The sequence below is a fragment of the Acanthaster planci genome, linkage group LG03 (assembly GCF_054643075.1).
Source record: "Acanthaster planci isolate LZ-2023a linkage group LG03, COTS_SCS, whole genome shotgun sequence".
NCBI classification, from domain to species: Eukaryota; Metazoa; Echinodermata; class Asteroidea; order Valvatida; family Acanthasteridae; genus Acanthaster; species Acanthaster planci.
The window spans coordinates 22,511,415-22,537,358 of record NC_141779.1 but is presented as its reverse complement, the minus strand read 5'-3'; the positions used below and the strand labels follow the sequence as shown (position 1 = coordinate 22,537,358).

General features: G+C 40.9%; 1 protein-coding gene across 5 annotated transcripts in view; it reads right to left on the bottom strand.

The window, feature by feature from the left end:
* The window catches only part of LOC110991061 (oxytocin receptor A-like), a 47,357-nt gene extending 32,963 nt beyond the window's left edge, over positions 1-14,394 (bottom strand). Inside the window, exons 1-3 of one of the 5 annotated variants that reach the window (XM_087134207.1) lie at positions 10,719-11,104; positions 10,148-10,333; positions 539-654 (exon numbers count right to left, since the gene is read on the bottom strand). The gene's annotated coding sequence lies outside the window, so the exon portion shown is untranslated. Of the gene's footprint in view, positions 1-538; positions 655-10,147; positions 10,422-10,718; positions 11,105-14,271 lie in introns of those variants that run through there. The other 4 variants (XM_087134203.1, XM_022256169.2, XM_022256170.2 and 1 more) reach the window with 4 other exon arrangements.
* Between the last annotated feature and the right edge of the window lie 11,550 nt (positions 14,395-25,944).

Here is a 25,944-nt window from a genome sequence, read left to right as displayed (position 1 = left end):
GCCCAGAGATGGGCATTGTGCAGCATCAACCCAGTCCGAGTGCTGGCTGTGTGGAGTGTCTGTTGCCATTACATGACATTGTGCCTGGAAATCCCGTAACGCGCTTTCTCAAAGCACATCAGCTGCTTTGGGCGAGCACTCGCCAGGTTTACATTGGTTTGTCTGTTTTCATTTTTCTGATAGTAATAATACAACAGTGAATAGAAAAAACAGAACAGCCCCGCTATATCAAAAACGATGGGGTCCACACATTATGTTTTATATTGAGGTCGTTCGGCTTTATTGTATTTTATAAAGAGTAAAAAATGATAGAGGTTGCCGTCTGAAACTTGACATTCGAAGGAGTTGTAGATGCAAATGTGCTCACACGCTTCATGTGTCCCTAATTTAAATACAAGTATACAGACATATATAAAAGCCTATAGTATACAATAACCTGTATACCAAACTATCCATTGGCTCAACCTGGGCCGCACGTTTTTCACTCTACCATTTTTAACTCGGGACAATAATTTCAAACAAGGGATCAAAATCCTACCCCTGGTCAGGAGCAGAGTTGACTTCAACACAAATCCAATCAGTCTTAACGGTGAATCGGGATTAGTCCTGGGTTGAAAAATTGTCCGGGAGGAAACACGACATGTTGCGTCACCCCTGTAGATTTGTCAGGTGTGAAAAGGCCAATTTAGTAACTTAAATTTCAAATATAATAGAGCCTGAAAGTTGACCCCTGGTGGCGCGCTTCCGGAACCCTTGGATAGGAAAAATAATGTGCAAAGATTTTAGAATTTATAATATTTTTTTCGTTCGGTTTCTTCTTAAAAAATCACACTTGGAAAAGGGGCTTTGAAAAAAATAGTTGCTAGTATATCAATTTATAGAAACTGAAAAATTACCTGACCTAAAAGAGAAATATCCTGCCAAAAATTGACTCATAACTTCCAAAAATCTAAAATACATGAAGAACAGCGCAAGGCGGCAGTCTTGTACACAGATGAACATTCACGATTTGAAATTTAATTTATGGTAGTCCGTGGGTAAAAGCCGAAATAAAAACAGATCGAAATATTTTACATAGTTTTATAATTTATAAGGTAATAAACATAAAGCTATGTTCTACTTTTACGAAAGATTCTAATATTTTATCTAACCTTTGCTGAAAACAACTGCGTAATGTCAACTCAACGGAATCTCCATCGACTGCAGGGAGGTAAATCTTTGCAACGTTGTACAATCTCGTTTTCAAGAAAGCATGGGGAATGGAAACGAACGTGCATGAACATGGAGACCTAGGCACGATATCGCCGGAAGTGAAAGGTCGTTAATAAAATTCGTTTTTTACCGGTCTCCGTGTGACTTTTCCAAAATATTACTTGATGAAGACAAAGGTAAAATTCCAGCATGAGTGTTTCATTGGGTGGTTTCAGTAAGGAATTAGGCTTCCAAAAATTATCAAACGTGATAGGACGGCCTAATGTAAAAACCCCCATAGGCAGACCGCGCAAGGGTTCCGGAAGCTTGCTGCGTGACCTCTTACTTTCAGGCTCTATTGCAGTGCCGTCTAACTGGAGAAACTCCTTGTTTTGTGCTTTTCGTCAAGGCTATTTTCAAGTCCAATGCTTAGGCAAAAACAATACCACATGTCATGTTTCAGCCTCAAATTGAGTGATAAAGGATTTACCATGCACGCCCACTTGACGTGTATCATAGTGCCGCCATCTCCTGCGTTCACAAATCACAGTGCGTGATTTGATTACCGCAGGCTCCATGTGTCACCGAAGCGATAGCGCCAAGACATGCTTGCTTCAATGTGAGTGACACTCAGGGACAAATTTATATAATATGTGCAAATTACAGCGTCAGTATGAGCAACCGTTTGACAGTACACAATGCAGTGGGTGGTTAGTGCCAGCGTGCTGGGTCACTTCATGGCCATCAATACCATGCTAAGACAAAAAAACAAGCATAGGGTTTCAGATATACTCCAGAGTCAATTTATAATTCCCCGTTGATTTCTTAAAGACGTGGCATTTGCGAAGGCTAAATGTGACGTTTGACAAGAACAAAAGTAAATATTTATTCTTGTTCAGCTATTGAGATGAGAGTGAATGGTAACAGCGATATTACCATACGATACTGAATTACAAGCGATCACCTGTAGGTATGAGTTGCACAATAAAGTTACGGGAAACAACCGTGGTGGTACACATTCTGTACTCAGCATAGCAATGTCTAAAACAAGGAATGGGAAGGTAGGCAGTGCAGTCAGGCGAGTACTAATAGCCCGATATTCGACAACAAGAATATGGAAAGAAACATTTTGGACAAAAACTTTGTTCTCCATGCTACTTGAGTTGTACCAAAAAAATCTCTGAGCTCGAGAACTTGGCCAGCAAAGGGCATAGGCCCTACTCAGTATGCATGGTTTGGACGGATGAAGATCGGTCGATTAAAGGATGGGTCCGTGAGGGATTTTTTTTCCCGAAACGATTGTCAAATGCGAGACGTTGAGATGACTGTGGCTGCTGAAATATCGGTCCCTATTCACAACGAGCACTTGCTCAGAACTGAGACCAATATGTTTGCTGCCACCAAACGTCTCACAGTCTCCAATTCTGTTCAGCCTTAAAAGCATCCTCTTCCTCAAAAGAAAGATGGTTGTACAGTTTCTAAAGAGTCGGCACTTTCAATTCGTATTTTTAAAATGCCAATATTTCTCCGGGACAACTCCCTCCCCTGTAATACCTAATTTTGAACAGTACAGGTGAATGATTGGACAAGAACGGTGAACGCGTCCATATAGTTATCGGCACCTGCAAACGAATTTGCAGGATAGACAAACTATCCATGCAGAGTCCACCCAGAATACCCTCCACTGCGCAGGGGAAGGCGCTCATGTAACCTAATTCCTCCAAGGAAAACCTAGACATGTCTTAAAACCCCTGAGAAAATGGCAGTCCAGTTTTCATTTGGTTCTGCTTGTTCACGGTCCGGAAAATCCCTGACCCCGTGGCTAATTGGTCACAGAGCACGGGTGATTTGCAGCTTTGCGTTGGAAATGTGTATACGCCGACGTACAACCCGGAGATCTCTGAAAGCCGGAAAATCCCCGCAGGTTGAGAAAAACAGAACTGCGCCAAAATTAACTGCTCAGGTCCGGCGACAAAATTTCATTAATATTTCTTGAACGATGTTTCATTATTTCCGGATCTCGTCACTGGAATCTCAGTGAGCTATTGCCAAGGGGTATGAAGGCTTCGACGTGGGTTTCGCGGGACATAATTATCATTAACGAGGAAGAAAAGCAGCACTCAAACTAGGCCAAAGCAACAAACTTCTTTAGGGATTTTGGATATTAAACATTATCAAATACACCTGATCCTATGGTGTCGGTGATAATGCTGCCGAAAGCTAATAGTCTAAATGAAAAGCATCGACTTTGATGTTGACAAATATATTATTATTAATGGCGTGGCAAATAGCTCTCAAACAAGATCAAAGAAACAAAGTTCTTTGCAGATTTAGGGAGTTAAACCCGCTCGCCTGACTTTTCGGCGTCTTGAGAAAACCGTCAATAAACTTTTGCTGAGCAAATTTCACAAGACATGGGGAAAGTATGCAGTGCAAACCTCCTATTTATGAGTAGAACCCGGCTTTAGTTGATTTAATTTTTCAGTTCTTAAAAAAAATTGTATTACAGACACTCCTTTTCAATGATTTTGTTAGACTTCTAAATAGTATATAATCCTAAATTTTCTTAAATGTTTGTATAAACTCGATTATTTTTACGTGGACCTTCTTAAAAAATTCCTTGTGTCTGACTTTCTCCAGCCGCTCATAATGAATGTGAATGCATTTAGATGTTCTCCTGGCGATGCATTTGGATGTTTTCATGGCCAATGGGTTTCCTTTAAGGCTAATTTTTCGCGCCATTCCTCTGTTTGACTAGTTTATGATATAACTCAGCTTTAATACAACCGTAGGGTGTATTTCGTAGATGTGCGATCGCTTATTCACGCTACAGAGCCGTTCGGTCCTATACACAATCTCCGATCCAACATAACGCCACTTATTTCAAGACAGTTTGCCACGACAGTAAATTGGAATGACATGGTGATCGATTGGTGGTGATAGCCGAGTTCGACAAAAATTTTGTACAGAATCACCCGATGGCCCAGCGCAATTAAGGGCCATACACGTACAAAATATATGTACGCCCTCTTGTGTAACATGTTTGTGGTAGACTAACTGGTTTCAAAGCAACTTTTGATGTTTATAAAAACTTATGTGAGGGATGAACCCTCTCCAGCTTTTTAAAGTAAGTTGGATTTGAATGTTATCCTAAAGTGTTCGAATTTGTGACCTTAGCAAGAAAGCAATTTCAAAAGTGGTTTCAGCATTGCAATGCTGAAATCAGCTTTGAATTGTACGTGCATATGTTGATAAAATACGTTCCTGAATGTGGTCATTTATGCACTAATGACGAATTCGGTATGGAAAAGCTAAATACGCGCAACATTTGCTTTAAATGCTTTCATGTCTATTTTCTTACAACAAGCCTCTTTTTCATATTTCATTGCTTCCTATGTCAAAGATTATAGGATTTTCTTTCCTTCACAAATAAACCAGGCGATATTACTACCCGTCCACCTATTCTGAGAGTAGAGACTGAATCAGTAGCGTATCCGGGGGGGGGGGGGCAGGGAGAAACGTCCCCCGCTCCCCACGGATTTTTGTTTTTCAAAGAATACTTCATACGTAAGAAAGTAATCGGTATATTTATTTATAAAATATTCGCACCAAAACTCTTAAAAAAAACCATGAAATAAAGCAAGGATGACGGGCCACGAGTAATGCCCCCCAGCACCATATTTAATGAGCCCAAAGCCGCATTCGCTTTTGAATTCCCTCCCTCCCCACACACACACACACACGCCAAAAGCTGGATATGCCGCTGGACTGAATGAGATTCTGTTGATTCTCTTCCGAGCATGGGTCTGTTCATTACAAAACAGTAATTATACCCAGCAAGATATGGGACCGAGGGGTACCCCCACGTGTCCAATCCCTATACACACCCTAGAGTATATTGTTACCTAACACGTCCCCCATAGTTTGTAGAGAATTCCTGAAATTCCTATCAAACCATGACCCACACAAAGGTGGGGGTGCTCTCCGCCCCATATCTTACTATCTCAATAATTGGCAGTTATGTTGGGATGTATTGCCTAAATTCCGTTTTACTTGGATGGGTGTAAGTGCGTGTTGGTGTAACTTTTGTTGCCCTTCAGTCTTTTTTTTCTTAAGGAGAACTATTTATTGAGCACGAACTGCAGATGGGGGCGGGTGTTTGCAAGAAATGCAAACTGTCAGCAGTCCTGTCTTTGCAAGATATGGGGAAAGTGCCCCTGCTGGGGGGGTTCTTTGGCAGGCACCCAGATAATTTTAAGATGCACGACGTTCTACCCATCCTGAAATTTGATAACCCTGTGAGCCGATTTGTCATTCTGCCACTGAGCCATTGACGTCATTCTTCAATTTCAACATTATCCATACCAAATGCAGTTTCGACGGTAACGAATAGTAAATCAATTGTACAATAGAAAATGGTGTTTGATTAAATACCAAGCATTCGCTATCTAGAATCGATTTTAGAAACAAAATAGTTACCCCAGCGCGGTTTTCGCATACACGATAACAATGACGATTTGAAGAAGTTATTTTTCCTGGAAGGACAATACACTCACAGATGAAATGACGTCAGGATCCAGCTCGCTGTGTGTTTCCGTTTATACAGAGATCCACAGGCTACCGTAAGATTGTCAGATATTGAAACTAATCAACCACTTATTATATCCGGCGTATATGCCACAGCGGCATGTTGTGTGTCAGTTATCACCGAGATAGCTCTGGGCCATGAACTTATCACTGCGGCCTTCATCTCGGCAACTGGTAGCTTGATGAAATTAACTCTGTCTCTTTTTTTTTTCTTCTGTCCAATCTAGATCCCGATATTTCTTGGTCACTTATCGTCACTGGGGAGTTCTGTTGGCAGTAATATCTGTGAATTTTTAGGATAGATGGGACGAGGATAATTAAGAGACATGAAAAATTTCAGTCTGTTTCTAGTGGTGAAGGATAGGGGCTAGTCATTGACCACTAAACTTTTTTAAGACAAAAAGGTGTTCTGACCACAGATCTGAGGTCATTGGTTCGAATCCAGCAGAGGAGAGCGTGTTGTGTCATCGTGTAATTAAGACGCCGGTCTTGAATTTCGTTCGTGTCCTTTCGAATGAGAAAGGTTTGTCATTAATAAGCCAGGCCGACTATTAAACTCTTTTCTAATGTTCACTGAAAATTTGTAATACATTGTATTGTGTCTCTTACGTATTCGTACAAGGTTCATTTGATGACAAACTAATCAGAATATCTTTTTAATAATTTGTATGAAATTTGGATGAAATATGAAGGTTTGCAGAGTGGGGAAATACTGCCAAGTTGCGTGCGGTAGCACTCCTTTTTATGTGTGCGTGATGTTCAGAAAAGAACGCAGTCAGCGTTTCTGACAGTATAATCTACCTGTCTGAATCCTTGAGTATTTCAGAACCTCGCCAGTGAGAGATATTTCCCACATAGTGTTCCCTCAGGCTATTCCATATTATCATAACTCGGATTATCATTTTAAGGGGGAGAATTAAGCAGACCTGTTATGCATGAATTGGATATCACAGACAAAATCTGTGAATTTTATACAAGATTTGTTCATCCATTACAGTTTGGTCGACGCTTAATATCAACCTGACCCACGTCTACTTGCGTAATAAGAAAAGTCTTGGTCGAAGGTATCTCTGTATTTTTAAATCCGTTGTTGCAGTCACTGCCTAAAATCCACGCTGTAAAAACAAGTGTTTTTACGCCTTTAAATGCCTTCCTGGTAACACTCTTTGAAGGCGTTGTGGTGTTAAGGATCCAAAGCTAAGCACGTTGTTGTGTTCATTTTTTAAACAAAGACATCTGGATGCGTGAATAAATTCAGACACAAAGATACACTTGGGTTTTAATAAGAAAACACATAAAAAGGCTTATCAGAACGTGAGCCTTTCTGAACACAAAAATACGCTCAAGTAGTGAAATTTATACGACTACATGTTTACAATTAACACTAACAGGTGTTCAAAATGGGTGTTTCCGATTTTTTCTACAGTGTAGAGAGCTGAGATGAATATAAATAAGGTGCAATGAACGCAAACCATAGGTTCGAATTTTCTTTCCTTCACTCCATGTCACAATTTTTCGAAATCTGTGTCGACACTTTAAAGATAGTTACCATTAAAGATAAGCCCAAAGCAGATGACTAAATAAGGTGCACATGTATAATTTCATACAGTAGAGTTTGCATAAGCAGAATAAGATCATTGATACGGAGAATGCTCATCGACTGCAAACAGCTGAAAGTCTTAGGGTTTAGTATTAGGAACCATGCGGAAGATTTATTTCGTTCAAGCCAAAGATTGGTTATTAACCAATTGTGCTCCCTCTCCCCGTTTAAATTACGCTACGGGTACTTTCTGAACAAAAATGTTCGTGCTATACATTGGTTACCAGGAAGCAACGCATTCCGTTTTGAAAAATATCAGACTTTTCAAATTTAACTCTTTGAAAAAGTGGAATTTTATTGTACGCTTGTATGGTATGTAATATACACGGGTCTACCACACTATGGGATGCCTTCCGCCTATTTGACATAGTCTGAGAGCAAGATTGTCAACAGAACAAGAGCGATGAGAGAATAATTTCAGTTGAAGTCGACCGTTTTATTTTTCAATCAACATCTTCGACCGTTGCCTGGAGGTTTGAAGTCCCATGGTTTTGCGTGGTCTTCAGTGGGTTAAGAGCAGAGTCAACAGCGGAGAAGTCCGGCAATAGCGGCATCAGAAGGGTTGGAATTAGAAAGGCCAGATGAAAAGAGGGAAAGTTCAGGGTAAGGGTAGTGTTTTTTTCTGGACAGAGCAGAAGATAACTTGGCCATTAGTAGAAATTTAATTGACCCCTAAATGAACTTTTGCAGAATATACTCTAACCAACTCTAACTTTTTGTCTGGCATTACCTCCTACAGGATCTATATGATACTTTAGAGGTAGGCCTACGTCTTAAGCACGTTTTTGAACTAATCTTGCGAAATTTGGCAATATCCCTTTTAGGTACAGTATTAAAAAGTTGACTCAACGTTTTGAGTTTCTTATTGGTACGCTCCGGAAAGAAGATCCGTTCATGAGAACTGAGAGACACATTACACTTGCTAAACGATATGTCTAGTGGGGCATTCCCAATTTCAATAGAAATGCAACTGCACCACAGAGATTATTATAATCATGACTAAGAAGTTACAGACGGAGCAACGGCAGTGTTGTCAGATGTTTGGCGCAGCACAGACATGTTGAAGATTGAAGCTTCTAAACTCTGAGTTATTGTTCATCAAGTTGCTATTTGCTTTATTTTATAGCATGAAGTACTGCATACGGTGTACATTTTCGACAAGCCGAGTGTAAACCAACTGTCTTACTTTTCATTTCAAAAGTCTTTTTTTTCACTTGAAATAATCTTAAATTTGAATTCATTGGTAACTAATTTATTTTGTGGAAGACAGTACGTCCGTTCTGATCCACTTAGCGCCTACCCTATTCATTCTGAAATACAATTGATCACTTTCATTTGGTTTGAGTTGCCAGTGTTGTCAGGCTTCGTACGCCGATTTATTAGATTGGAGAGACTTGGCAAGAACATTCACATCAACAGCAATGTTACTTGATTAACTTTCAACGAGCTATACGCAAGGGAGGCTGGCGAACCGACAAAGAGAAAATAATTCACTGCACGCGCTGACGGCATGGAGGAGAGTTGAAAGGTACCGAAAGTGCGACGATTACACCGCCGATCCGTACCTTACTCGTCTACGGCTATAAAAAAAATAATAAATAAAAATCTTTCCTTCCATGGTTCATTGTGGTAACCATGTTTGCCCCTTTTCGGGCATAGACTGATGGCAATCAATAGTTTGTTTAACAGTGGAATGTACCTTTTTGGAAGTGGATATAAATTGATGTCGGTGCAGGCATGTGACTGTGAATGCAGAAGATAAATGCACTTGTCGAGAGCTTCAGAGTAGTTACCAACTGGGCTAAGTCACAAAGTAGTAAACGTATATCTCTCAGTGCAATGAAAAAATACCACAGTATTCTGACTTGGCAAAAGGACACTTTATGCTCATTCAGTTTAGGTGAACATGGGCATTATTACATGCTGTTCATTCTGAATTTCTTGCAGCAAACTAATAATTTCCGAAACTTCCTAAGACATATTTCCAAATGTTCCAAATAATGCTCGAAAAATCAAAAAGAACACAAGCTATTTAGAGCTACTTCTCAAAATTCAATAACTGGAGCGACGTAAAGCGCGTCGCACTGTCATCTTAAGTGGCACTGGGCTTATTTCAAACGTTCTTAAAAGTATCCTAATACAGTTCTTAAAACAAAGTAAAACATGCAAGTAGACGCGTCTCAAGCGCAAAATCAAGATACCCGCGTGGTCTCACTATTCCAGTCATCAAGTTTATTATTCAGGCTTGGTAATTGTCGTTCTGCAAACTAACACAGTTACCCATTGAAAGATACCTGGACACACGCCCAAAACACGGCAGGCCTGCACGGAATCAAGGATGAATACTTCATCAGTTGGTACAATTAAACTTGGTTATTCATTAACCATACGCACAAATAGCCTGGTATTAATCAGTGGGGTGCATGCTGTGCATTGGTCATTAACCAACCATTCAATCATTTTGAGTAATTGCAACTGAGGTTCCTGTCAGTAAATATCCTCCATTTTGATGGGGTGCATTTTGTTATTTTCAGTTCGGTACATGTCCGGCGAAGTTTGTTTATGTCTTATTTTTATTTGAGTGAAAAAATACATATGAATCACATCGGTTCATAACCGATCTTGGAGGTGAGTTGTAGAATATGAACAAAACCAACGACCTTTTTGCGCCTAAATTTCCCACAGGATATTTATCAAAGCCAACAAGCAGCTCCCAATTCGTAGCGTGACGGGTCTGAAGTAATATCAATATGTTGGATAACGGCTTACCTTCGTCTTTGGCAATTGCAGTGATGTCTTCGATTCTAGCGGAGGAGCTTTCCAGTGATGCAACCCGACCGATCGTCATGAGTCGAAGTGTCTTTCGAGATGTCCCACACGAGCGCACCTTCTCGTCCCCGGTTGGCTAGTAGCGCGTTAATTAGCCTTTGGTTCAAGACGTCTGGTTAGATTCCCCTGCCGAGGCAAAAGCGAGGGCCAATGATTTGACGTCAGCGACATTAGAGTAGAAAAGATTACTGTGAAGGACTACTGATGAATCGCCTGCAATAGCTTAAAATGCCGTGTGTCAAACCAAGCCATTAAGAAAGAGACCTGGGTGTGTAAAAAGCAAATAAAACAAGATCTGGAGAATATCGATTTTAAGATCACAAAGACAATGTATGTTCGTACAACCCAAAACCATATTTTCAACATTTGTACCTATTTTGGGGCTGTAATAATTTATACACTGCTTTTCTCCTCGTGTTTTGTTTTTGATTGTAATGCTATGCGCTATTCATGCAAATGCCCATCTTACTTTTTTCTGCTGTTGTCCCTCGATTATTTGTCAAACAATTACCTGGTTTACATATGGATGCACCGTTTACCAAGGTCTGGAGTACGTCCTCACATTTGATTACTTACATCTCCAAGCATCTTCTGTCCAGAAATTCTGTTTCCACGACAGTGGTGGGACTTTCTGTGTAAACTCTCAACGACATCATGGTCTGATTGGGTGGCCCATTTTAGTTTGGCCTTGCTGCAGACGGATGTGATAGCTTAACCGTTCTGGCACTTTTTACCTCAGGTCTTGACAGCGTGTAGGCCTGTATCATCAACGACTTAGGTTGACACCATTAAAATGAGATTTCACAGTTTCTGGGTGACACTAGGACACAACCTCTGTCGCCCATCTGACTCAAGTCCCGTCTATTCTCGGACGTCGAGGACCGCCTTTTTATGGGACATATTTGCTTGAAATCCCGCCAACGGCTCCCCTTGCCTGCTAATGTCTGTTTACGGCAAGGAGTCTGTGATGATGAATGCGCTTGGCGCTTTTCTCCCTGCGGATCCATTTTGGCGGGAATGTTGACAGACGATTTAAGGTCGTCTCTTGCCAATTGTTTTCCCCATGTGTCGTCGATGCATCCTGGCTGCTATTTTTGACAAGCACCACTGTACAAGTGGTGATAACTCCAGCTTTTTGTGAAAAATAATTGCTAGATAGGTACCAAGTTCTGGCCCATTAGACCATTAGGCCTACGATTTAGTGGACGATTGTTTATCGAATACCACAAAAAAATTGACAAGGCTCATTTTAAGATTTTAACGCAAATATTTTTATGTAAATCGTATGAGTACACAATGGTGTCCCAGTTGAGTTAAGTTTTGATTTTCGATTGGACAATTTGAGTGCATTTTGCTACCTTTGGTGTTAATGCTAATGAAAGCTTGCACAAGGTGCAGAAATAAACCTCATTTTTTTAAGACACCACAATCTGCCAGAAGTGTGGGTATTTTACAATGGCGCCACGACGTTTAACGAGACTATGACAACGTCCACGACAAGTGCGACAATTTGTGATCATAAGGAGAAGGAATCTGTGAAATAGTGTCACACATGAGACAATATGTGACACAAACCTTCTGTGATAATATTGGCCTGCGTCAGTTGCACTCAGACTGGTGAAGAGTCTCGTGATGCACCGACAGAAAATTGTTAATGGAGGACGATCCTTTTCCACGCAAGAGAAGTATGAAGACATAACGAGAGGATCCCAGCCATTGATAAGTGAATGGACGAGTAACTTTTACCAGCAGAAGCTGATGGCCCGGGAGATTGAAAGGATTCAGCCTGCAAGCCGCCATGATGTCCGGAGGGCGCGTCCATCGCCCATATCTTGCAACGAGAGGTGCGTTGTAACTTCTGCAGTTAAGAGTGGTGTTTGGCCCGCAGGGGTGGGCTCATCATTATCCAAAAACCTTCGAAGAAGTCATGTACGGAATTCTTAGTTCTGAGTTTGTGTCTTGCACGAATACACACCTTTGTAAAACCCCAGAATGTCACTTGTATGCTACTTGTAAGGTCTTTATTGTCCTTAAATGGTATTCGTAACTAGCGTAAAAATTTCCTATCGGCGCAGAAAATCGATTTGATTAATTATACTAGAGATTAAACTAAAAACAAGATTATGACAAAAGTCATTTTTAAGTATTAGGAGTCTCATTCTTGCCATTTCTTTAAAATTCGGAGAATGGGAGAGGATACAGCAGCAGGTTTTTTCTGGAGGTTTTTCTTATTATTCGAATAATATAGAGCTTGCAGGACTACTAGAAAACAACACATGCAATAAAGGTTGTTGTTGGCAATTTACTGAATTTTAAGAACAAGTTTGTTGAGTTGGGGTGATTTTCTCAGTTTGTCCAATAAAGTATCTTGAATTCGGACGATGCGATTCACAAGTCTTATGACGTTTGTTCTGCCATCACACGTCTCTCCGCGTCGTCCTTTTCATAGAAATATCTGCATGATTAACACTGAACCAGACAAAAGTAAAGATAGTGTCTTCCCGAGAGAGGCTCCTTACGTCGGCAGCACCCGGCCTCGGGACGCCCCACACGCCTTCGGCCAGATCAAACACGTCTGCCCTATCCACTTTCGCGCCCTTTCTTCTTCAAAAACAAAACGAAAAGCCCACCATGGCATTAATATTCATCTGAACGCGCGTATACCCGAGGAGCGGACTGTGTTGCCCCATAGCACCACGGCACGATGACCGATCATCTATACTCTCGTGCTTCCGTCTCTACAATATGGCCTTTTGTTTGGCTAGTATAAGATCGTCCATCCAACTTGATAAATCTGAGAAGTATTCACGTGTTTGTTGCTGTGGGTCGCTGATCTATATCTGTCCCAGCTTTATTTGAAGTCAAGCTTTTGCCGAAACTAATGATAATGGATCAACGGTTCACTTGTTTAATGTTTAGCCAGAGTGGAGAGGAGCGGGTGGGAGAAAGTTCATCACACTTGTTAAGTCAACTTGCATGTATAGTGATAGAGCGTATCTTTTTTCCGACCAGCTGTTAAGTTCATTACCGACAGGTGAATTCTATCCTGCGGCGAGTATACATTAGAAAAGGAAATAGGCTTTTAAGACGGATTTAAAGAACTCCTCTTCTATTGTGCATAAAAGTGTACGTTTCTTCGAGTACTCAGACATCTACTTCAGCTTCTCGTGCTTGCACGTTTAAAAAAACACAAAATAACTTAAAAAGCAAAACCTGAATCATGACACATTCAAGGCATTCGCCAAATCGAAAAAGATCACTCACAAAATTACAACCCTGCTTGTAGGCTCAAGCGTATTATGGGTATGGTCTTTTTGTTACGTGGAGCTTACAGCTACATTCGGTGTAGGTAGCGCGGGCAAAACCTTTCTGATACGGCGGAACAACGTATACTTTGCTGGAACAGATTATACCAAGTTAGAGTGTATAATTATTTCGTAAATAAGTGGATGAGAGGAAAAATGGTCGGTTCACCCATCCTCCACATATTTTGGGTACAGAACAAGAACTCAAGGTTAGAAAGACTATACAGTGAGCATATGTGAGATTATTATGGAATTAATTTTGAACATTGCGATTTTTGCTACTACCTTTTGCCATCGGGAACACGAAGCACAGTAGGTTGAACTTCCCTCATTGATTCGAGTTTTTCCTTTTCAATTTTCAATGTTGAAATATTCAATGCGTCACTGTCGTTGAATGCTTAATTACAATGTTTGCATAATGCTTGTAATGAACTGAAATTATAATGAATGTTTGATTCAGAAACAGGACAAATGCACCTTTACAAGGTCTCACTGCAACATTTCTAGAAAGATATACTAAAAGATCATAAATGGAGACGACAGAAGATTTTGTTACCGCCTGCTTAGACACTAGTCTTCGTCATCGTTTTGGAAGGTGCTGGACTCTTTCAAATTTAATTGCAAACTGTTGATTTCAGTGCGTCTTTTCTTTGTTAAATTATTATGGAAATATAAAATAAAAATAGTCTGTTCTTTGTTTGTATAAGTGTCAAATATGCAATACGTAGACATGCAAATGTAAGAAAGGGTAAAACTTACAAAAAATGGCCGTTTTCTTTGTGTCATCTAATTCACGTTCAGCCATTGGCGAGTGTCCTTTACAGTCAAAGTACGGCAAGCTAGCAAGTCTGAATCTAGTAATTGGTGGGATGCCCACGAAAATATATGCGGTGGCCTGACTACTTCGAGGGGGAGAGCGTTATCAGAAAGTGATCGCTTCGATCACAGCTTCGTTACGCCCCTGGCTACCCGAAACCCCCCGCGTCCCGGGTATAGCTTTAATTGACGAGAGTCCGGTAAACCGGTGAAGGGGGGGTGATGTCTGCTGTATCTCTTCGCTCCCCTGCGCGGTTCGTACTTTTTGGCGCGCGCACGTGAGACTTTGGCATTTGGCGTGAATAGCTCCTCATCTGGAGATGGATCAGGGTGTAAATGGGGCTTGATGACTGATTCTTTTTTGTCTATTCGAGGACTGCCAATTTGAGTCTATCTGCTACGCCTTGGAAACCTTTCCTTGAAGGGAGGACGGGAAAGACATGAATGGTCATTCATTATCATTTTGCAGGCCAGCTGATGGTTTCATCTCCTGACACCTTGTAGCAACACTTGGCCTCAGTCTCGACGGCCGGCACAGTGCCTTTTTGACACATCGAACATTTTATTTCAAACCAGTAAGCTGACGAATCCACAATTAATACATATCGGCACCAATAATGTACAAGTTTTCCCCAGAATTCAGTGTAAACGAAGGAATGTCACAACCTCTTTTGGTGAGTGTGGATCACTTGTCTGTGTTTGTGGGCGTGGCAGAAGGTCACACTATTAATGCAAGTAGGATAACATGCCAAAACGTGAACTACGCGAAGCACCAAAAACTTAAAACAGATTTTCCTTTGAAGAACAGAGGGCAGCTCAGATTGCAGAGTACATGCATTTTGTCCTCGCCAGCGATATGCATCATCAAAAAAATCGTTATATGTGTCACTAATGTGCACAACAATGTAGAAATACCACGATCAATGTGTTTGCCTCTTGAATGTCCGAATCCCACCATGCTTGGCCCCAAGGTGTATTTTATTTGTAACATAAAAATTGAAATCCCATATCAATGACGGTAGTGCAATGGTGTTTATGTAGCCATGTCATGCACTGGCTAACATTAAAGTGCAAAAAATTTGCCATTGAGTGAACTTTTGTTGATATATAAATGTATCGATGAAAATCCTAGAGTTTCGAAATAATGGATTGCCTGAACGGGGCTGTGGCCGAGAGGTAAAATGATGTTTAAGGTTAGGGCTATGTTCCTTGGCATGCTCAGCTAAATTCAGAGCCATATCCATTAGATACCATGTAGAATTGTATTAAAGGTATACTTCAATGTGTAAAGTGCTTTGCACTTACTAAGTCTGTCATATCCACCAATTCATCATTTGTGTTGACGTGACAAAAGTGACATGCTGAATGGCTTAGATTAATCATTTGAATCAATACTGTATTGTCCTTCGTTTTGATTGAAATCTGTGTGGTTTCATTTGAGTCTTGATTGAGGGTTCGTTTAATGATAGTTTCCGACAAAAGTAAAGCCCATGCGGTCTATTTACACATCACAAGTTCTCAGTGTTTCGTAACGCGGTCGTTTCTTGATGAGCGGTTGCGTAGCGAAAAACAAACAAACGCTTTTCCCTGGAGTAAACGGTATTGGAGAGGCCTCCCTATGCCTTCAGCAAAACTAATAAACGTTGCAGACATTTGGCCTGCCCGGCGTGTTTAATCGCCTGTACGTGCGTGTGTTTCAGTTCACATAACGAACAAAGGTTTACATTTGAATTTCTGAGCAGATCGTGTTGACAGTCTTAGATTGCTTTGTACAGCTCTGCCATTTCGGTGCCCTCCCGAGTGTTTACCTGGCTCGACCTTTGCTTGAATTTCGGTCTTAAGTTTCGGTATGAATTCTCCTCTCCACATGGACAATAAGATTTGTGATGGAAATCATTGTTGTCCGACAATTTTGGGGTGGCAAGTATGTCATTGATTCACTGTTTTTCATCATTTTTGACAGAGTCGAAGTTGGTGTCACCTTGCCTAGTGAAATCTTACGGAGATAAAGTTCAAAATCAAACATGTAACCATGAATTTAAACCAGGAAGACTTGCGTATTCTTTGATGTCATTGTGACAATGCATGAACAAAATATTTAACCTCATACTGAAGATAAGCATCAAGTTATCGCTACGCACGCTAATTATTACCTCGAATTATACTCCGACTCACCAATGAAGAAACTCAAGACATAATCTCTTCTGTTTCTTTTCGCAGCTTCAAGCATACTTTGAAACTTATCTACCAGATACCAAATTTGTTGTGACAAGCTGGCATCAGGAATTTCGGCTAACAGGCCCAAAACATGTCAACCAGTCAATCAATGGACACTCAGGTCCCATGTCCATGTAAATCAATTATCATTTGGCACCTACAATCCTGGACAAAATAGTTCGAACACCTCGTGGAAAGTGCGGTGAAAAGATCCCCCCACTCCGTTCAATGTTGCGGTCATTTATTGGCCGAAGATTCGGCCCGACTTACCCAATGAGAAACTACATTGACAGGGGCTAGGGGGAGGTATGTTCCAACCAGATTTGTCCAGTATTGTAGGCCAGTCATTAATGAATGGACGCCAAGACCAAGGAGCAATCAAGCTAGGATCAAATCATGTGGTCAATATTCTGGGGTACAGGGTTGTGCTAAGTAACATAATACAACATACCCCTCCCCAGGGTTTATAAGGGGGAGTGGCTGGCCTTACACAGATCAAGTCACAGTGTGTTATAACTCACATCAATATCAGTAACAACGTCAACAGGTATAGCAACAACCTTGATAATAATACATGTCAGAGTATTAGAAGGTATCTTTGAATCCTGTAGAACAAACAATGTCACTTTTAAATGAAACCTGCCAGAGTGGTGGCAGACAAATTGATCCAACTTTCTCAAAACGTTGTGACAGAATGATCCACGTGTGCGTTTTCCCCTTACAATGTCACTGTTCTGGTGTTGCATATCAGTACTACCTCGACCCTTCGCCTGATTGGTCAAAACGCTTGGCTGTGATTGGTTAAACTTCTTGGTAATGTTTGGTTTAAAACTCTTATCTAAATATCTGTGATTGGTCTAGTCTATGAAATATTTGCGCTACAATCACAAAAGCAAAAGCCCATGTTTTAACTTTAACATGGGGAGGGGGCAAAGTGAGTGTGAAACAGAACAAGGGCCAACATTTATGACAGCTTTTGGAGACAATAAACACACAGTGTTAATTGAAGAATAAACCACTCTAAACCATGAGAAGAAGTACACCTGTGTTTTGCCAAGTATGAGGTATTCTGTCATAACATGCATTTTCACAAAATCTCTTGCCATACTCCGATAAACAGTCTGGATGCACACCGATGCGATACAAATTCAATCGTGAGCACTATTAGGGTAAAGTGTGCCAGTCTAAAACACTTTTTTCAGGTTCTGTAAGTAAGTTTGCCGTTTTAAAAGTTGTGAAACAGCGGCCGAATCAAACGTTGTGTCACATTACAAATGTCGGAATGGATTAAACAAAAAGGAAAAGGGTGAAATCGTTTCGTTTCTTTGTCATCTCACTGCCAGTAAAAGTTGTACACACATTTTGAAAAGTACACGTACTTTAATGGGCTGAAAATATCCTCAAGCTTATAGCGTTGAAACGCGTGCGTGCATAATGTTAAATTCAATCATAGTTTTAGGCTGGATTTTTTTCCAACTTCATAACGTTATTGACATCCCGGTTCGAAAAATCTTGTAAACCCACAGAGACAAATGAAACAAATCCTGATGACAATGACTGTCGCAATGCTGCGCGAGAAAGTCCAGACCCCGAGAAAATGTAACAGATGGCAAATAACTCGGACGTGACTATGCCAAGGTTAGGCGGTACGTGCAGTACCGTCGTCGGGCGAGCCTTCTAACGAGAAACATGCCCGGAGATGGGAGCGTTTTAGGGGCAATTTGCAAGAGGGGCAATATTTTTTAATATTACCGTTTCGTCCAATTCATTGCGCAAAGCAGCCTGCAGAAAGCATTGTATTAACATCTGCGCTCAGCGGTGAATAGAGACTATTCCGTGAACACACCATGTAATGAAGGTCCGTGTCTGACACATAATTATAATACACGTACTAGATTTTACACAGTTGGAGCTTTAGTTGAATACTTTGATTTATGTATACAATAGAGCATAGCGTACGTGACATTGACATGATTATACAGTATACAGCTTTGCTTCCAGTGATAGGTTATCGAAATGACGTTTTTAAAAGATAAATTCTTGAATTCCGTGTTATTGAAACAATATTGTCAAATTTTCTTTAATTCTGGTTTTCTTCAGGGAAACATCACCGAATTCATAACTTTAGAGATATTTTCCGTTGAAATTCGTATTTCTGAGGCACGCTGTTATTGAAACTTGGATCTCCTTAAGCTGAGGTTAGTACTGAATTATGTTTCTGTTTCTTAAGTGTACAAGAATTATGCCGTGTTTTGCTGCGATATGTCGAAGAATCAACGCAAGGTGTCTTCACATTTTATTTGTCTTATATATACGTGAATCATGGACAGTGTCTTTTCACGGTTACCAGGCCACAGTAAGTATGAACCATACTGTTGACCATGTGCGTAAAAAAGACAATGTTCAATGGAGTTGATATTTTGCAACATGAATGCCTTTAAAAATGCTAGTATCAAGAAAAGAGCTTCACTCAGATTCCCTCCCCAGTGGTCGGTTGGTAAGACAACAGCTGGCTCTTCCAAGGAAAAGAGTCGGGAATTATTTTCGAATCAACGATTATTGACTAAGCCGACCATGAGTTGGCTTCATAGCCTTCTAAGAGGATATAGTAAAAATAAAAGCAAATATCATACAGACTATGGCTCAGATAACCGGGGCCGGTATTTTGTACCGTAACTTGCACAAAACAAAATGTTTTCCCAGTTAAGAGATCTCCACGCTTGTGCATAATGTTTAGATTCAGTTTTGGAACAGACAAGCCACTTTGAAGTAAAAAGTAAACGTAGGTTTAATACTGAGATATAGAATGATATTAAATACCTGTCATTCTGAATGCACTGATTAGCATATGGTGTGATGTGAAGTTTCAAAACTTCAAAAGCAATTTAATTGGAATAGCTTCGTTGGAAATTAGAATTAAACTACAGTGATACCTTTAAAACAACCGAATGTTTTTCGTGCAGACTATCATCTAAAACGTGCCAATTGCCAGTTGGTCTATGGCGAGTAGTGGGTCGAGTATGCAGCGGAATATGTGTCTCTAGCCATCTCGAACCCTTCATTTAGATTGGATAATCCTTCCTCAGAAAGCTCTCCTTGCATGGCGAACAGGACGTGCCTAAGTGGTCATTCGGGCTACTTCCTGACCGCTGTTTAGCTCAAAGTAGTGGTTTCAAAAGACGACGCGTCTCCGGGCATTTGCTAGGGAATGCATTAACGCGGGCAGCCAGCAACCTCTCGGTAGCTATGAAGGCGTACGGCCGCACACCAAGGCTACGCATCCTGCGCCTGACTGCGAATAAACCGTTTCCATGGTGTCGTGACTTCTGGCAATGAGAGTTTTTGGCTGCTCGCATAAGGGTTTTTCGGCTGGATGTAATCTTCTGGTCTCTTTTCTGTCTCCCTTTTGTCTTAGTATTTACATCGACGGTCTTCAGGAAAGGTGATCGTACCTTTCTTAAGAAGAGAGTTCAGGCGAACGAGTTCCATCTATAACGCTATAGCTCATTTCTGGGTCTGTACAGTAATTGTTGTCTGAATTGTCCTATCAACGTCAATTTCAAAGAAAAAGCGTTGTTTGGTTTTGATTGTATTTTTTTCATCTCAAGGCCTTGATACACCATCACAAGGTCTGGTGTGTTGAAAAATTACCTTTTTTACTCTGCAGATGACGCCTTTATACGCGCATATTTTTTATTAAAATTCATCGTTGGGGGAGTTTTGATGGACTTCCTCCCTAGTGCTTCTTGCTCGACGTGTTTCGAATAAAATTAAGTTTAAAGTTACACTCGTTTGTTATCATCGAGACGGGGAAGCTGCAGGCTCCTTTCACCACAGGAGTGTCAGGTTATCCTTCGGGTTTACTCTCTTGAGTATTGTTACAAATGGGGGAACTGGGGCGACTCGACGGTAAAGGCAAACAGTGATCACCAAAGGGAACCATTTTTACACTAGTTGAAGTAAACAGTGTGCGGGGGGAACTCTCTGCTGCTCACTTTACATCTTCCATTGTAAAATTCAAAATGCCCACCTTTTTCAAAACCGTGGTGCACACGACATCGAAACCAGGTGTATAGCTTCATGCGATAGCAACGTCTGAGAGCCATGGGGACTGTAACCCTATTATCCTCATAGGTATCCTCTGGGAAGGGGTGGGGCAGATGTTACTATACTCAAACAGGCCGATAAGCGCTTGGGCAAATATAGAAGCGAGGCCGCTTCAAGACTTCTCCTTGCTTTATTTTAACATATGTTAGTCCGTGAACTCGCGAGCACGGTACAAATGGTTACCGAGGCTGAAAAAGAAATCTTTCAATCAATTTTTCTACAATGCTGGTATCTTTGCCCCTGACTGTTTTGCTAAGCTTCCGTCTGTCTTTGAATACGGCGTAATAGCTCGACACTATGCCGTATAATTGAACCCCAAAAGATTTCCTATACAGCATTCTCAACATCTTTGAAAGTTAGCTCCAAACTGAGCACGCGATTTCAAGTCGAAATCCGTGTTGTTTGTATTGTGCCTACGTTAATTTCATTTCCAGTCGGCGTCGGGAATTAATTTCACTCTTCCGGTGTCTCCATACAAACTTCATGGTCCACATGGGAAGCGTGTTAAAAGAATCATGATGCATATACTGGGGAAGCGGGGAAGCTCGCCTTTTTTCTGTCATTTTGACAATTCTGTCAATTTGACACCATTCATCCAAAATTTGGCACTTTATATATGACATGACATTGTAAACATGTTGGGTATATGCACATGAGACTTCTGCGCTATAGTTGGGTTGGCCCAACTATAGCAGTCTATAGTTGGGACGAGCCCAAATATAATTAGGACTGATGCTGTAGTTGGGGGGGGGTAACATCGACCTTAACGTCGTTCCGATTGAGGAACTCCACCGGGTCATCCGAAAAACAGTCGATTTTTCGTGGTACATCCACACAAAAGGAGGAGACTACCAGACCATTTAAAGCACTAAAAATAACAACATGTTTCTGTAGTCTGGGTCTATGGGGATCGCTGCTCCCTGTGTGTAGTATGTGCACAGGGACTCACTGTGTTGGACGCCGGGAGCCGAGCATGGCAGGGATGGTTATCCCCCAAGGAAAAGTGTTTTGGTTAGGCCTATAGCGATTCTCCAACTGAGACCAGAAAATCTGCAAAATAATTCCTACATGCAACATTGTTCTTGCTGGCTTAGCTGAGAGCAATATTTCAAAAAGTAATACAGCATTGCTCCTCAAAGCAATGGTGGAATGCCGCCCAATATTTTCAAGTAGGCGTATTTTTTTTTACTCCTCACGCATCGTTATAGGACTGTTCTCTTATCAATGACCGCATACTAGACCGTATTCGCGGCGTTGCCAATTTCAGTCGTATTCCTGAGCGTACAGTATAATTTTGAAACCCTTAATGGGATGGTACAATGTGATTTTGGGGGTCGGAATGAAATCGCAGAATACAGTTGGGTTCTTTGAATTTAACGTTCTCAAATAAATACACTATGTTGGGGAATACGACTGAAATTGGGGACGCCTGCATACGGTCTATTAAGAGACTTGATTAAGATCAGGTTGAAGCGACCTGTATTGTTGTCAGTAAAAACATAGCACATAGGGAACAGGTGTATTTTGTTCAGTTGTGCTTTACAGTAAATGTTTAATTCGTGAAACATATTTGTTCTGTTTTCCTTCTTAACTTATTTCGGTTTGCAGACCATTTTGTTTCTTATGACGCTATGATATTATATTTGTGGGTTGTGGAAAGCTGTTGATTTTACTTTGCAGGTTCAATATTTCACAGGTAGGTTGTTTACCTCTGAGAATTGATTTCTAAATATTCCTAGTCCACATTACATGTGCAAACACTCCTCTCTTGAATTCACTCGAATACAATTAGAGCCGTCTCGGAAAATGCCCCTTGCAATACGGAGCAAATATTGCACTGCGTCATGAAAACGGAAACCAATTGATCAAAACACTGACGCAGCCCACGGCTATTTCATGGCGTTATCTGGAGCACAAACACACGACACTACAGAAGTGATTTCCCAAAAGCAGTTTCGGGCCCGTGGAAGATTGGGTCTGATAAATAAACGATGCTTCATTTCTTCTACCTTTTTAATCCAGTTAGTTGGGGCATGCAATGAGCAATGGAAAACACGAACAAATGTTGATACCCTGAGTGAAACTAAACGCTTTGTACTCCCCCGGGACCATCAACTTGCACGCAACCCTTGGGGTAGCAGGCGAGGTTACCAACTGGTTCTTTTTTTCTCCTGAACGGCTTTGCACGTGCATGGGTGCTGTTTCTCTACCGCGTTATCATAGTAGTTGAGTATACCGTTTTAACCCTTGATGTGAATACTGTATCGCATTGCCATGCTCTCAGACAGTTCAAATGCCAATCCCAACCATCATAAAGATGTCACGACTTATCATTTTCGGATCATTTCTGAATTGACTAAGTGTACGTTGTATTACGTAGGTTAAGATGTTCATTCACACGCTGCGTTGAAGGTTCGTCCAGAGGTGTAAATGCAAGAAGCAACGCGGCAGATTTAGCGTTTACTTCACTATTCAAGAATGTGTGGGAAGGGAACTATGACAGATCTCAGAATCGTAAACAGCACGTCCTTGTTAAAACCAAACCAAGCCAAAAAATCACGGGCGCCTTGCAAAAGTGGTTTTCAGTTTTTGCTGGAAACAATGAATGCTCCAGGATCCTTCGTTGGGTAGTTCACGTTGGAATTTTATACTTTAATGTAAGTCACCGGCAGAAGACCTGTTATGACCGAAGAAATCGTGATGAAGTCAACAGGTGCAAGGTGCGTGTTATCGGTCTCATTGTCTGCAATGAATAAACAGCATAGTGGCATCTTCCATCATAACTCAAACTCTCCTGTAACACTTCCCCGTGCAAATACCCACAGTGCAAAAATATTTCAACCAAATCACAACAGCGTGCCATCTGGAGTTTGCTTTGAAGAGACCGGTTTGCTTCAAAGAAACCATTTTAGACTTCACAGTCGAACAACTTGGGCTTAACCAGTCGTTTTGGGTTGCTTGCTTGCGTGGACACACCTAATACACGTGATATTTGGAGGCCCGTAAGTGATTATAATTAATTATATATAACGGGTTTGCCCTTACCCAACGTATATTAATAAGCACTTTATGCTCAGTGCAATTAACATCTCCCCAACGCAAAAATACATCTTGAATATGATTATAATTAACTTGTTCCCCAACAGAAAATAAAAATTCGGAGGTGTCTAAAACAAAGCTGTAAAAAGTGCCCCGTGCAAAAAAAAAAGTGTACGAATGTACAAAAGTCAACAGCACAAACAAGTGAAAATAAAAACTCTCAAATGACCTCCTGTTGGTGCACTGTACAGTGACATTTTTCATGTTAAATAACAGTTGCCCCGCAGTAACTGTTCAGACAAGCACAGAAGGCGGTTTTGCCCTCATGACAACATCGAACTCAGACAACAATCAAGAATTATTGACTCCAGCGCATCTCCTCCCTCATATTGCCTATATCCCTTCCCCCAAAAATAATTAATAAATGAATTTTAATTTCTTAACATTTTTTATTTGTGATTTTTGCAAAACTTTAACAGTAGTCAAAAGAAGGTTTTTGTGTTGCAACTGGTTAAATGGTAGTTTCCAAGGCACTCCGGTTACATTTTTAATAAATATTCTAAATACATGTACGGTACTTTATGGTTTCACATTTTAATTCTCCTCAAACCGTCTAGACCGACTAATCACACTAGCTGATGTATTGTCAGCCGTCTAGTGCCTTCAATAAAAACCACAGCAGATTTTGCCGCGTATAACGATTCATATATAGACTACCAGGCGTGTTTTCTTTTGCTATTAGCAACTTCATGTTTTAAGTACTTTTGATTTCACAGCATTTGTCTGTTGTGGGGTAATGCGTAGTACTGTACTTTTATGATTTAATTTTCAATTTTAAGGACCAATCAGTATAATGTGCTTTTTTTTATATTTTTCTATGTTTACACGTCGGTCCCAACGTGGGCTTCATGTAATGGCCGTGTGTAGGCCGGTTCATACTACAGGCGAATGTGAAAGCGAAATGAAGCTGATTTCACAAAAGATTTGCCGCAAAATTTTGCTCAAGTTGAAATGTGTTCATGTATTCGCAGCGTGAATATTTGATCTGACGTCACAAATTCGCGTTTGTGTTCGCTTTTGTTAGTGTAGCATGAACTGGCCTCGATTTGACCATTCAAGTCAATTCAAACAATCGATTTCTCTGGAAGGGATTTGGAAAATACAATTTTTATTAGCACTTCTTTCAAAGGTAGCTTTTTACTAGTAACCATTTCCACTCTGTTTCCTCACATCCTTGGGTGCTGTTGCTATGACATAACTTTATACACGCCTAAAGCCAGTTTTAAAAAGTTGTACACAGTTCATATACATTGGCTGTCGTGAACAAAATGATCGAAGAAACATCCCAAACGGAGAGAATTACTCCCAACAAGAAACCAAAATTTGTGGGATTTAACGGGACCCTTACAAATGCAAATTTTGGGAATTGGGGTCAACAAAACATTTCACGGAACCTACAGAGTACTGATTTCTAGTTGTATTTACGCAAGTATGTACATGTACATCCCTAATACTCCTTCAAGTGGATGGAGAATTGGTTTCAACAATCAACCTGGTGTTCGATTTCTGGTTTCCCGTAAAACAAAATAGTCAAAGTGCTTGCAAATGTGTTTTTCCCATACATAAGAGGACGTCATTCTGCGGCGACAATGACAGACATATTAACGGCACCTGCCTCCCTGGACGTCTGGCCCATTAAAGGCCGGCGGTGGTATAATTGTTCCAGTCGCACTGGACTGCAATCAACACCTGCTAGCGTACGGCATTTCATTTCACGTTGGCAGGTAAGCGTTATTGTGTTGGGAAGGTCAAACTAAATGAACGGGGCAGGTATGTACCATGAAGATGTCAGCAGGGACTCTTAAGAGACAAACAAAGCATTATTTTGTTACACCTGATGCCAGAATGCGTTTTCATTATGAGTGAGGATCATGATGTTGCAATATTGTAGTTTTTCTGCCCTGGCCTGCTTCGCGATTTGCAAATCTGGCGACTTTCACCGAAGTGGTGAATCAGTTGGTTGAGAGAATGATTTTGATAGATCGTGTCCACAAAATAACACAAAGTAAAAACAAAAAAGACCGAAGTGTCGCTTGCGTGCGCTACTCACCAACACTGCTCCTTATACCAAGCCTTTTATTCTGAGTTGAAGCCGCCAGACGGTTTCCGAGTGACGCAAAATGATGGTACTTTCCGTTTCACAATCTTGAAGTGTGCACCGGAAGTGTACACCAGAAGAATGAAAACACGTGA